Source organism: Mixophyes fleayi, chromosome 11, assembly GCF_038048845.1.
Source record: "Mixophyes fleayi isolate aMixFle1 chromosome 11, aMixFle1.hap1, whole genome shotgun sequence".
NCBI classification, from domain to species: domain Eukaryota; kingdom Metazoa; phylum Chordata; class Amphibia; order Anura; family Limnodynastidae; genus Mixophyes; species Mixophyes fleayi.
The window spans coordinates 341,534-356,074 of NC_134412.1; the positions used below are offsets into that span (position 1 = coordinate 341,534).

Genomic DNA, 14,541 nt, shown 5'->3' on the forward strand with positions numbered 1-14,541 from the left:
ACACACACACACACACACACACACACACACACACACACACACACACACACACACACACACACACATATACATATACATATATATACACATATACATATATATACACATATACATATACATATATATACACATATACATACATATATACATATACATACATATATATATATATATATCTCTGAGATCAAGAGTTCAGACACAAACTGCTAGTTCAAAAGATCATCTCAGCATACGAATAACCAGATTGCGTTCTTGTACAATGACACTCCCTTTATTTAGATGCACCCAAATCCTGCTGAGAGAATCTGAAAAGACAACTCAAAGGGGGAGCTCTAAAGTGCATTAAAAGCAATATTTTATTAAGCAATTAAAAAAGGTACACACCAGCAGTGTACAATATTGAACATCTACTCTTATCAATTAGAAGTTCTAGCAGAGCAGGACGAGCTTTTTTTCAGCTAAATTCACAGCAAACAGCATATAATACTGCAGAGCTTACATTGTGCCAGGTCATGACCCTGTGTTTTTCCATCACCAGAACTTCATCAGATACACTACACGGCCAAAAGTATGTGGACACCCGAACATCACATCCACATGTGCTTGTTGTACATCTCATCCTATAACTATGGACATTAACTAGGATTTGGTCCCCCCCTTTGGTGCTATGACAGCCCCCACTCTACTGGGAAGACTTTCCACTAAACTTTGAAACATGGCTTTGGAGATTCACATCCACAAGAGCATTAGTGAGGTTGGGCATTGATTTTGGGGGATAAGGCTCAAAGTTAGCACTGCAATCCATCCCAAAGGTGTTAGAAGGGCTTGAGGTCAGGGCTCTGTGCGGGCCATTCTACCAGACCAACCCTGAAAACCTTTTTTGTATGGACCTTGCTTTGTGCTGAAACAGGAAATGGCCTTACCAAAATTGTTCCATATAGTTGGATGCACACAATGCTCTAAAATATCATTGTATCTGTAGCATTAAGATTTCCCTTCAGTGGGGCCCACAAAAATAGCCCCAGCTGTTACCATTATTCCTCCTCCTCCTGTACAGTTGACAGTATGCATTCAGGTAAGAAGAGTTGTCCTGGCATCCGCCAAATCCAGATTCATCCGCCAGACTGCCACACGGTGAAGTGCGATCTCTCACTCCAGAGAACGTGTTTTCACTCTCCAATGGTGGTGTGCTATACAGCATTACAGCCAATGTTTGGCACTGCGCTTGGTGAGCTGAGGTGTGTGTGTGTGGCTGTTCGCTCATGGAAACCGAATTCACAAAGCTCCAGAAGAACAATTCTTGTGCCGACGTCCCAAAGGCATTTTGTAACTCTGTAGTGAGTGTTGCAACTGAGGACAGATGATTTTTATATGCAACGCATTTCAGCACTCAGCAGTCCCGTTCTGTGAGCATGTGTGACAACCACTTCATGGCTAAGCTTCTGTTGCTCCTGGACGTTTCCAAATCATAATAACAGAAATTATATTTGACTGTTAAATTTCTGCCCTGCTAGATCCACCCCAAACTGAACATTTGCTTCCTATGCCAGTGTAGGTCATTGAACTCTTCAGTGCACCCCAGTTTAATGCTCATGTTTGACTATGGAGATTGCAAGGCTGTCTGCTGGATTTCATGCAACCATTATGGCTGCAATGGCTAAACACACTAATTAGAAGGCATATCTGTATACATTCCCTCCTTACTGGTCTTCCCAAAGTCAGACTTGCACCCCTACAATCTATTTTGCATGCAGCGGCTATATTGATTTTCCTTGCAAACCGTTATTCCTCTGCTGAGCCACTCTGTCAGTCTCCTACATTGGCTGCCTGTATTTCGACGAATCAAATATAAAATTCCTCTACTAACATACAAGGCCATCAACAAAATTGCACCGACATACATTTCCTCACTTGTCTCAAAATATCTCCCAACTCGACACCTCCGTTCAGCACAAGATCTACGTCTCTCATCACATTCTCCCATTCCCGGTTATAGGGTTTTTTCCGGGCTGCACCCACTTTGTGGAATTCCCTCCCTCGCACAGTAAGACTTTCCTCTAATTTTCAAACCTTCAAGCGTTCACTGAAAACCCACCTCTTCAGACAAGCTTATGATATTCCTCAACCATCACCTTAATTTCCCTAGATTACCCTATTAACATCCTCTACACAGCTAACGCAAGACAACAACCCTCTGACCAACATTGCAATACACACAGCCCACTCAGTACTTTTACCTTTACGTTCTAGCTGGTCCATTGTGCAATATGATGTAGCACATGCCCTTGTGTTTCTAACTCCCATTGTCCTATAGATTGTAAGCTGTGAGCAGGGTTCTCTTACCTCTGTCTGTATGTATTACCCAGTATTGTCTTATTAATGTCTGTTCCCAATTGTAAAGCGCTACGTAATCTGCTGGCGCTATATAAATAAATGATGATGATGAGATATTTAGCTATGTAGTGCATATAGGGTGACAGTGGTTTGTATTGCTGCCTCACAGCCCTGGAATCATGGGTATGAGTCCAACATGGGCATTATCAGTGTGGAGTTTGTATGATCTCCCTCCTAGACCTCAGACATACTGGTAGCCTACTGAGGCAGGGAGTGAATGATTAAATATTCTTTGAATATGTTGGTGGCATCTAAATAATTTTAATACATGCTAACAGTTTTGTAAATGAAAATTAAAATTGATTTGCTGGTGATTTGCTCCCCGCCTCTTCTCCTCCTAACAAGAGATAATGGCTCTCAATCTGGGTTGCGGTCCTATTATATTCTCCAGTCATCATTCTGTCTTCAGACTGCAACCTAATCCTCAACTCCCAATATCCCGCTTTAAACAGTCACTATGAAATTTGTCTCATTAACATTCTACTACTCCCCACCACTTGCCTGCTTTGGATTTACTAAAGTAGACAATGTGAAAAATTGACCTTTATTTATTATTATTATCCTTTATTTGTTGGGCGCCACAAGGTTTCCACGGCGCCGTACATCATACAAACAGTAGACTATACAGGGTGGAACAGCACAAAACAATAAACAGAGATACCAGTACTTCAGGAGCTCCAGGCAGGTTAAAGCAATAAACATGGAGCAGAAGAAGAGGTGAGGAGACAGGAGGGAAGACGGCCCTGCTCAAGTGAGCTTACATCCTAAGGGAGGGAAAACAGACCAGGCACAAGGGGGAGCCAGAAGAGACAAAGGAAGAGCGAGAGGAAGTGAAGGGGTTATGTGGATGGTTGTAGGCTTTATGGAAGAGGTGAGTTTTCAGTGCACGTTTGAAGGAGCACAGAGTAGGAGAGAGACGGATGGAACGAGGGAGGTCATTCCAGTGAAGGGGGCTGCACGGGAAAAGTCTTGGATTCTGGAGTGGGAAGAGGTGATAAGAGAGGAGGAGAGGCGGCGATCATTGGCTGAGCGCAGGGAGCGAGCAGGAGTGTGAATGGAAAGGAAGTTAGAGATGTAGGGGGCGGTAGAGTGGGAGAGAGCCTTGTAGGTGGTGGTGAGGAGTTTGAAAAGGATTCTGTAGGGGAAGGGGAGCCAGTGTAGGGCGAGGCAGAGAGGGGAGGCAGAGGAGGAGCGGCGTGAGAGGAAGATGAGATGACCTGTTTGTATCTAATCACAAACTAAGATCGCGTCCATTTACATTGTTTACTGCTGCAATCTTCTCCAGAGGTCTTTATTTCCAGGTCTATGGTACTACTGAGTTAAACATGTTGATTAGGTTCATAATACTTTCCTCCCAAATCATTGAACCATACTTATCATTTTTCTCATATGAATATCAGTCTGATTTATTATTCTTCTTGTCTGTGGAAGGTAGTAACCTTCTAGACGTGCATCTCCCTTCCATTTCTCATCCTGGCTTTTATACACACTACACTAGCCCTCCTATATTCTATATACACACACACACTACACTAGCCCTCCTATATTCTATATACACACACACACTACACTAGCCCTCCTATATTCTATATACACACACACACTACACTAGCCCTCCTATATTCTATACACACACACACACTACACTAGCCCTCCTATATTCTATATACACACACACACTACACTAGCCCTCCTATATTCTATATACACACACTACACTAGCCCTCCTATATTCTATATACACACACACACTACACTAGCCCTCCTATATTCTATATACACACACACACACACACACTACACTAGCCCTCCTATATTCTATATACACACACACACACACACACTACACTAGCCCTCCTATATTCTATATACACACACTACACTAGCCCTCCTATATTCTATATACACACACACTACACTAGCCCTCCTATATTCTATATACACACACACTACACTAGCCCTCCTATATTCTATATACACACACACTACACTAGCCCTCCTATATTCTATATACACACACACTACACTAGCCCTCCTATATTCTATATACACACACACTACACTAGCCCTCCTATATTCTATATACACACACACTACACTAGCCCTCCTATATTCTATATACACACACACTACACTAGCCCTCCTATATTCTATATACACACACTACACTAGCCCTCCTATATTCTATATACACACACTACACTAGCCCTCCTATATTCTATATACACACACTACACTAGCCCTCCTATATTCTATATACACACACACACACACACACTACACTAGCCCTCCTATATTCTATATACACACACTACACTAGCCCTCCTATATTCTATATACACACACACTACACTAGCCCTCCTATATTCTATATACACACACACTACACTAGCCCTCCTATATTCTATATACACACACACTACACTAGCCCTCCTATATTCTATATACACACACACACACACTACACTAGCCCTCCTATATTATATATACACACACACACACACTACACTAGCCCTCCTATATTATATATACACACACACACACACTACACTAGCCCTCCTATATTATATATACACACACTACACTAGCCCTCCTATATTATATATACACACACTACACTAGCCCTCCTATATTATATATACACACACTACACTAGCCCTCCTATATTATATATACACACACTACACTAGCCCTCCTATATTATATATACACACACTACACTAGCCCTCCTATATTATATATACACACACTACACTAGCCCTCCTATATTATATATACACACACTACACTAGCCCTCCTATATTATATATACACACACTACACTAGCCCTCCTATATTATATATACACACACTACACTAGCCCTCCTATATTATATATACACACACTACACTAGCCCTCCTATATTATATATACACACACTACACTAGCCCTCCTATATTATATATACACACACTACACTAGCCCTCCTATATTATATATACACACACTACACTAGCCCTCCTATATTATATATACACACACTACACTAGCCCTCCTATATTATATATACACACACTACACTAGCCCTCCTATATTATATATACACACACACTACACTAGCCCTCCTATATTATATATACACACACACTACACTAGCCCTCCTATATTATATATACACACACTACACTAGCCCTCCTATATTATATATACACACACTACACTATCCCTCCTATATTATATATACACACACTACACTAGCCCTCCTATATTATATATACACACACTACACTAGCCCTCCTATATTATATATACACACACTACACTAGCCCTCCTATATTATATATACACACACTACACTAGCCCTCCTATATTATATATACACACTACACTAGCCCTCCTATATTATATATACACACTACACTAGCCCTCCTATATTATATATACACACTACACTAGCCCTCCTATATTATATATACACACTACACTAGCCCTCCTATATTATATATACTACACTACACTAGCCCTCCTATATTATATATACTACACTAGCCCTCCTATATTATATATACACTATACTAGCCCTCCTATATTATATATACTATACTAGGCCTCCTATATTATATATACACTATACTAGCCCTCCTATATTATATATACACACTACACTAGCCCTCCTATATTATATATACTACACTAGCCCTCCTATATTATATATACACACTACACTAGCCCTCCTATATTATATATACACTATACTAGGCCTCCTATATTATATATACTATACTAGCCCTCCTATATTATATATACTATACTAGCCCTCCTATATTATATATACTATACTAGCCCTCCTATATTATATATACTATACTAGCCCTCCTATATTATATATACTATACTAGCCCTCCTATGTATATATACTATACTAGCCCTCCGGTCCCTGTGACATAAACAAATCATATCTCACCTCCAATTCTAGTACCACACAATGGACAACTCGCACTCATCAGGATGGTCATTCATTCATCCTGCCTTCATTCCACATACAGCCATATTTAAATTCTCAAACCTCCCTTTCGCATTCCCTGATCAGAATCCATTACACTCTTCTCGCATCCAGCACATCATAGATTTTTATGTCGACACAGTGCCCCGCAGCACCATACAGTAGGAAAACAGGACCTACATAAAACAAGGACATACAAGGTAGACAAAATAAATGCAGACATGAAAACAAAGGGTATGAAGGACTCTGCTCATTAGACACCTTACATTCTAAGTGGAAGAGGGCACAGCTGAAACAAGAGGAGGGAGTGTGGCTCAGAGTGGAGATTGGGACATCCGTACGGGTGTATTAGTGTGAATAGTAACCTCAGGGATAAGGTATGCACTAATAAAGATGGGTTTTCAGAGAGTGTTTAACTATTTGAAGCTGTGGAAAATTATAATTGGGTGTGGTAGTGAATTTCATACGTGGAGAGCAGCACGGGAGAAGTCTTGTAGGCGTGAGGGAGAGGTGAATATCAGATGAAACAACTCGCAGCTCAGAAGTAGATCTAAGAGGGCGGGAGGGACAGTATTTTGATATGAGATGTATGAAGAGATGGTGTTAAGGGCTTTGTAGGTAAGGGTGAGTTATCTGAATTGGATTCTGGAGGAGCCAGTGTAGCAATTTGCAAGTTGGTGCAGCAGATTTGGAGCGGGGAGAGAGGAATACCAGTCTTTCACTAGCATTTAGTATGGACAGAAATGGGGAAAAATGGATGTCGGGAATGCAAGATAGCAGAAGGGTGCAGTAGTCAAGATGGGAGATGGTGACAGTACAGATAAGAGGTTTGGTATCATGTTAGGTAAGAAAAGGGCGTATTCTGGAAATATTTCTAAGGTGGAGTCGACAGGACAGGGAGAGTCTGAATGTGACGAATACAGCAGAGGGCGGAGTAGAGTGTGACAACAAGGCAGCGGGTTGGGAGACTGGAAATTGTGGTGTTACTGACAGTGAGGGAAATTTGACGGAAGGTGGTGACTCTGGCAGGAGGGAAGATGATAAGTTCTGTTTTAGACATGTTGGGCCTGATTCATTAAGGAAAGTAAAGCAAAAAAAAATTAGTAACTTTTCATCTAGGCAAAACCATGTTGCATTGGAGGGGAGATACATTTAAGATGTGATGACAGATTTATACTTGGGGTAGGGCATGTCCTAGATCAACTTCAAATGTCAGTGTAAAAATAAACCTATCAAGTATTTGTGTGCTATATGAAAAGACAGCCAGTATTTAACTTATGTGCAAAATAAACGGCACCCCTTGGATTGTAATATGGTTTGTTCAAGAGAAAGCATACTCATTGTTTTGCATGACTTTCCTTAATAAATCAGGCCCGTTGAATTTAAGTAGCATTGGGACATCCATGTGGAGATAGCAGAAAGACAGTTGCTTACACGAGATAGTACAGAAGGGGAGAGTTCAGGGGAAGAGATATGGATTTGGGTGTCGTCAGTGTAGAGGTGGTATGAGAGGCCAAATGTGTAAATTAGTTCCCCAAGAGAAGAGGTGTACAGTGAAAAACAAAGAACCAAGAACCGTATCTTTTGGAACCCCAACTGCTAGTGGAGGGGAGGATGCGCCAGAGGTAGAAACACTAAAGGAGCGGTTTGATAAGTAGGAACTGAACAAAGAAAGAACTGTTAAGACAACCAATGGAGTAAAGGTTGTGTAGAAGAAATGGGAGATTAGTAGTGTCAAAAGCAGCAGAGAATCAGGAGAATAAGTATGGAGAAATAACCCTTAGCCTTTGCAGTGAGTATATCACTGATTACTTTTGTGAGGGCAGTTTCAGTGGAATGTTGGGGGCAATGTGAGAGGAGAGAAAATGAGATAAGAGGTTGTACACTAATTGCTCAAGTCGTCTGGAAGCAAAGCGGAGGAGAAATATAGATAGGACTGCAGTTGGAGAGAGATCCTGGATTGAGACATGGTTTCTTTGGAATTGGATAGATAAGCACATGTTTAATGAATATATGCCAGTGGAGAGAGAGATAGGTTGAAGAGGTGAACTAGAGGTGGGCATGCAGTAGGAGAGAAGGAGTGGAGAAGTTTAGAGGGAATAGGATCAATGGGATAGATTGTAGGGTGAGATGATGAATTAAGGGTGGATTGGGGCGTGTAGGTGAAGGTGGGTATAGTGTGTGGAATTTGGCATGAGGAAATATCTTGTTGAATGATGTTTATTTTCTTCTTTGAAATAGGTGACAAAATCATTGGCATTGAGGGAGTAAGGGGGGAGGAGGTGCAGGTGGGCAGAGAAGTGAGTTGAAGGTGGCAAAGAGGTGATGTGGATTAGAAGAATGGATGGATATTAGAGATTTGAAGAATGTTTGGCAATTGAAAGGGCAGCGCTGTAAGATGAAAAGATGAATGGGAAGAAGATTTGGTCCAGTGGCGCTCTGCACTTGGTGCGCCATCGTTGGGGTTTGGATCGTCAGTGTATGTGGTAGCTGGAGCTGTATTGTCGAGGGCTGAATGAAGTGTTTTTTGTAGGCAGGACAATGCAGTCATTGGAGAAAATAGCTGTTTTAATAAAAATGAAAAGTGTATTGGGTTAAGAGTACCTAGGTTTCATTGTGTAAGTGTGGTTTTGGGTGCAGGGGAAGCGAATAAGGTGAGGCTGAAGGAAAGGAGGTTGTGTTCAGAGAGTAACGGGAGAAGACAAGGTCAAGGGAGTGTCCATCACAGTGGGTGGGAGATGAGATCCCTTTGTCCTCTCCCAGTGGACAAGTAATTGAAAGAAGTTTAGTGGCAGAAAAAACAATGGGGTGATCAATGGTAATGTTTAAATTAGAATAGGCAGATTAATGGATAGAAAATAAATGAGCCAAGCAACAAAGTTGTCAAGGAATTGGGAAACTGGACCTGGGTGTGATAAATGACAGTATATCCTCAGATCTGCAGCCTACACACTTCCACACAATATGGACTATACTTCCCTACACTTTCCCTTATCTACCACCTATGACATCTGCATTGGATAAAATGACTCCCATTATGGACGTCCATCCACATTACACATATAAAAGGAGTACCTCCGGTGATCATGCTGCTGTCTCAGACGAGAACACACAGTAGGATTTGCCAGGTACTGCTGGCATTGGCTTCCCCATCCCTTTGCATGGAGAAGTCTATTGAACAAGTATCACTGATGCACTTCAATACAGCTTCTGTCATAACCATCTCAGGATGGCGATCGCTTATTAATACCATTTGAAAAATTCTGCATTTTTTTAATAAAACATTGTTTTAATGAATGAAGGCTTTAGCACATTTATTTAATTATTTTTTCCTATGTTTAACTGAAAGCAAGGCAGGCGGCTCAGGCATGTGTGTGTCTGCCGAGACTGGCCCAGTGTCATCCCTACCATTCTGGGCCAATATTACGGAGACAGCTGAACAATCGTTTTGGGTAAATGTTGGTTTGTCGCAGCAATGAAAAAATACTTTTCATTCAAGATAAATTGACCTTTAACTAGTTGTCTGAATCAGGTCCGAAGCCACCAGCCGGACAGCTCTGCTTTAGGAAGAGGTTTGTGTTCCAGATATCGGACATGAGAGGAGGAGCAACAGATGATATGTGGTCTCTACCTGCTGATAGAACCAACTCTCTCTAGCGCCCAACATAGGAAGAGGCTCTTTTGTGTCTGCCTTAGTGTAAGAGGACGTGTCCCAATAAAAGAGAGCACAGAGTAATGACTGGAGGAAACTTAATGTAAATGAATTGTGGTCTTTCATTATTGCTCATAAACATTTTAGTCTCAGGGGACACTCGGGGTCTGTGATTACGGAATGGCCCCTGAAGGGTTAAGTGATAATGAATAGGAAGAGAATGACATTATACCCCAATCACATCACGAACGTTCAGCACACAAATTACACAGACATCAGTACTACAGTCTATCTACATTCTCCATGTGTTCTCCTGTCTTGTGCTCAGTAACTGTACAAGAAGTATTTGTAAGATTGATTGTAGGAGAAAGCGCCAGTTCAGCTGCCCCACTGAACAATTCAGGATGGCAACCTGCCAGCTTCACAACAATGTCATATTGTTTAGTACGTTCCAAAGCAAACCTGACAGCAGTCACTCGATTATGATAGTAAACAGCGGACGATGTACTAATATAACCTTGCTATATACACACTGGAACCCAGCGTCTAATCCTAGATGGCATCACATGTTGTATATAACATACAAATGTGTGAAAGATTCACAACAAGTTATGCAGCATGTGTGATAATTAGATCACAGTAAGTGACAATGGGTTATTTATAAAACACTACACAATGTTTGTATAAGAGGCAGACACACATTGTTGCTGTTACACTATAACTGCACATAATCACTGCCCTGTCACCTGGAGGAAATTCAAAGTTTCCCCCTCGCCCTGATTGACGGATAAGCAGGGGAACATCTGATGCCACCAACAGTCACATGACCACACCATATATGGAAGCACCCGTCAGGGGTGTCTCACTACATATCAGATACCTTCACAGGTGTCATAAAATTGTCCCTAAATCCATGTCCTGACCTGCAGGGTCTAGGTGGCTTTTCCAGTCAAATAAACTTACTTCAACTATTAATTAAGGTTAATGCTAATTTACAGCAACGTACATATAATGTCAGAATAGTATCAGAATATCCCCTCTTCACACCTATTGATGAGGCCTAACCCTTATTAGATCCAATTACAGGTGATCCCTCTCTAATTCCATTAAATAGTACGAAGACATCACATTATATCCCCCATTCCCATGGGAATATATGTCTATAACATGACCTGAAACTCGTGCTATGATGTAACCTTCTATTTGTCTCCAGTTAGTTGTCCCCGATCATCACATATTCTCTATGTATCCCTGGTTTTGGCAGAAGGGAGAACAGAACACCTTTATGTGTCAAATGATACAATTGTTATCGGTTCTTAGAAACATCATATTCTACATTTCATGACCTTTTCGCTCCCTCTCAGCATTTAACACATCACTGGTAATGCAAAGTCATCTCATCTAGCTTGTCAAAGTGCAGATGTCATGATAGGACATGAAGATCTACTTACAGTGTTGTTGAGGGTCAAGGAGCTGTCGGTGCAATGTCAGGTCCACAATCAGAGCTGTGAGATTTCTGTGGGTCAGATTTACACTATCCAAGAGCTTAGTCTGGCATCTGTATATAGGTCACAGGATGACAAGCGGTCTGCAGACCTGGAGACTTTGCAAGACAGACAAGGAGAGAAAAATGGAGAAGGAAGTCAGATGCTTCTGCATCTTGTATTCTGCTGCTTTTCTCTTTTAATTACAGCTCAGACACAAAGAAAAAGCTGTGACAGAGAGGAAAAAACATTCCTAATTAGCACATGGCCTTCGTTACAGGGCTGGAGGTGTAAGCACTGCAAGCACCCTTCCTCTCCGCTCTTGTCATCACTTTTGATGCTGCATAGCATTTGTAAAGCTGGGATGGACACAGGCAGAATACTAATATATCAGCAGCCAGTGAGAAATGAATGTGAAATGCTAAAGAAATCCTCGTAGCTGAGAGGAAGGAGACAGAGAAATAAAGGGAAGAGAGAAACAAAAGGAAGGGGGAGAGGCTGAATCCAAGCCGAGAAGCAGAGCAATGGAGAATAAATAGAAGAGGGAATAGAACAGCATTGCCAGGGGAAACAGGAAGATGGAGGAGACATGGAGCACCCTCCTTACCCTTCCAGAAATTCCAGCACATGCTTCACCCCCAGAGCCCCAGGAATGCAGATGTGGCGAATGGAGGCATTGATTCATCCAGCTTCAGGATTACATCTGCATTGTAATTAGGTGGCTAGTTGAGAAATGTGTGTTCCTAGGAGCATGTGCACACGTGTTAGTCTGTGCTAGGAGGAGACCTACGCTGCTTAATGAGAAGTCCACCAAGGCAGCCACGGTGTTAACTGGGATTACAGCCTCATTCACTGATGGGATGAAGGGGGGGTCAGAATATATGTACTGGTGAAAACAAGGATCTATGACAGATATAATATAGATCTATCTTAAATCAATCACAATATATAAATATATATACATATATATGGTATAGGTTTGAATTCCTCCAAGAAAATCCTGGAATTCATTGCTCCATATAGTAAAGATTTGTTACATGTGGTATCAAAATCAGATCAACACCATTATAGCATTCTTTGCAAGATGAAAAATATACACACTTAGCAGCATATGAAAGCATGCTCATCTTAAGGTGATAACATGGAGTTTTTTTCCCATAGTAGTGTATGTCAGAAATGTGAAACATGCCCAACGGGCGTCTCTGTGCCCCTCTGCTCTTTTTTCAGGGACTGAAATAAATAAATAATAAAATATATATATATATATATATATATATATATATATATATATATATATATATATATATATATATATATATATATATATATATATATATATATATATATACATACACACATACACACACACACATACATACATATACACACACACATACACACACACACATACATACACACACACACAGTGGTGGAAGTGGAATTGTATAAGTGGTGGTATGGTAAATGGAACGAAAATTACAGTTTGAGATTTTGATAAGTTGATATTTAAGCCATATAGTTTATAGTTTTTTAAAACTATTTAATAAAACACAAAAAGTATTAAGTAATATTTATTTGTATTTACTAAACTTAGGTCTCTGTATGCCCCACTGCTCTCATGTCACAAACACGGGACACACATGGAGACAGACACATACATGGGACATTTCAAATGTTTTAAGAGCATACTTGCCAACACGGGGAAAATCATTTTCCGGGAGACCCCTGACCTGTCATCAACATTTTCGGCCTACACCAACAGGGGGCAGGGATGCGATGACGTGTGAATTGCATCATTAAGCCCAGTCCTCTCCATTTAATTTACTGAACGGCCGGGTACCGGGAGGTTGCCCTGCTCTCCTAATGAGCACAGGAGAACTCCCAGAAATTCGGGAGTCTCCCGGGCATTCCGGGAGAGTAGACAACTGTTTAAGAGTCAGTGTTTGGTCGTCTTTATATGATGCCAACTGACATATGTTGGGGACACCCAAAACTAAATTCAAGTAAGTGGATGACATCAGGCTCAAGTAAAGATAAATCAGGTGCAATTAGGATAAAACAAATTAACAATTCAGAAAAAAAAAATGTATCACCTGGTTGTTGTGACCACAAATAGCTGAGTACATAGATATAGAGGGCCTGGTTCATTAAGGAACGCAAACGTCGATATGTACCATATTTCACGTAAAATCTCTCTGCAGAGCCCAGACCTGGACAATACCCCCTCACTACAGCCCACAATCTCATGGCTGAGCGGGAAGGGTAATGGGCATATGCACTTTGTCCATGTACAGTAAGAGCGTGCCAAGCTGGAGTGCATGCAGCAGCGCCCGATGTAATCTTTGGCCATCTCTAAGATACATTATACCACTTGCACCAGGTCAGGTGTAAGTGCTGATTACTAGTGATGACGGCTGTGTATACAGCTAGAACATGTGTCTGCTATCAGGAGCAGCTGTAACAATGTATTATACATTAACATCCTAATAAGTGTATTTATGCACAGTAGACATTAATAACTATAGATGTTCTGTGTTCTGAAAACCGAGCCCACCCAAACTTAGGAGATTGGAGAACGTCATTGTTGCGTTGTCGGATCTCACGGGTTTTGGATTCCATAACTACCTCCCTCCCCAGAAGATCCATTGCTCACACAGAAACAGGAGGGTAGCAGTGTTCTTGTCACTCTCCAGTCTCCAGTGACATTGCTCACACAGAAACGGGAGGGGTAGCAGTGTTCTTGTCACTTGACATAAATTGACTGGAAATTGATGTTATTGAGGTTAATAATAATGTAGGAAAAAGAATAAATAGGGATTTTAGAATAATATAGGATCCAAAACTAAAACCAAAAACACACAAGGGGCGGTTTTGCCAAAACCAAAACACGAAGTTAATCCAGATCCAAAACCAAATTCAAAACACGGGGGTCAGTGAACACCTCTATTAATAACATCCTATTAAATGTATTTTATGGGGAGGGGGGGGGGGAACCTAAAAAAAAAACTTTTTTGTCAATGTTTTGTCA

General features: G+C 41.0%; 1 protein-coding gene across 3 annotated transcripts in view; it reads right to left on the bottom strand.

Moving 5' to 3' along the window:
* LRRC4B (leucine rich repeat containing 4B) overlaps positions 1 to 12,269 on the bottom strand; it is a 254,988-nt gene extending 242,719 nt beyond the window's left edge. For 2 of the 3 annotated variants that reach the window (XM_075191088.1, XM_075191085.1), the window contains exon 1: positions 11,481 to 12,036. The gene's annotated coding sequence lies outside the window, so the exon portion shown is untranslated. Of the gene's footprint in view, positions 1 to 11,480; positions 12,037 to 12,120 lie in introns of those variants that run through there. The other variant, XM_075191086.1, reaches the window with a different exon arrangement.
* Between the last annotated feature and the right edge of the window lie 2,272 nt (positions 12,270 to 14,541).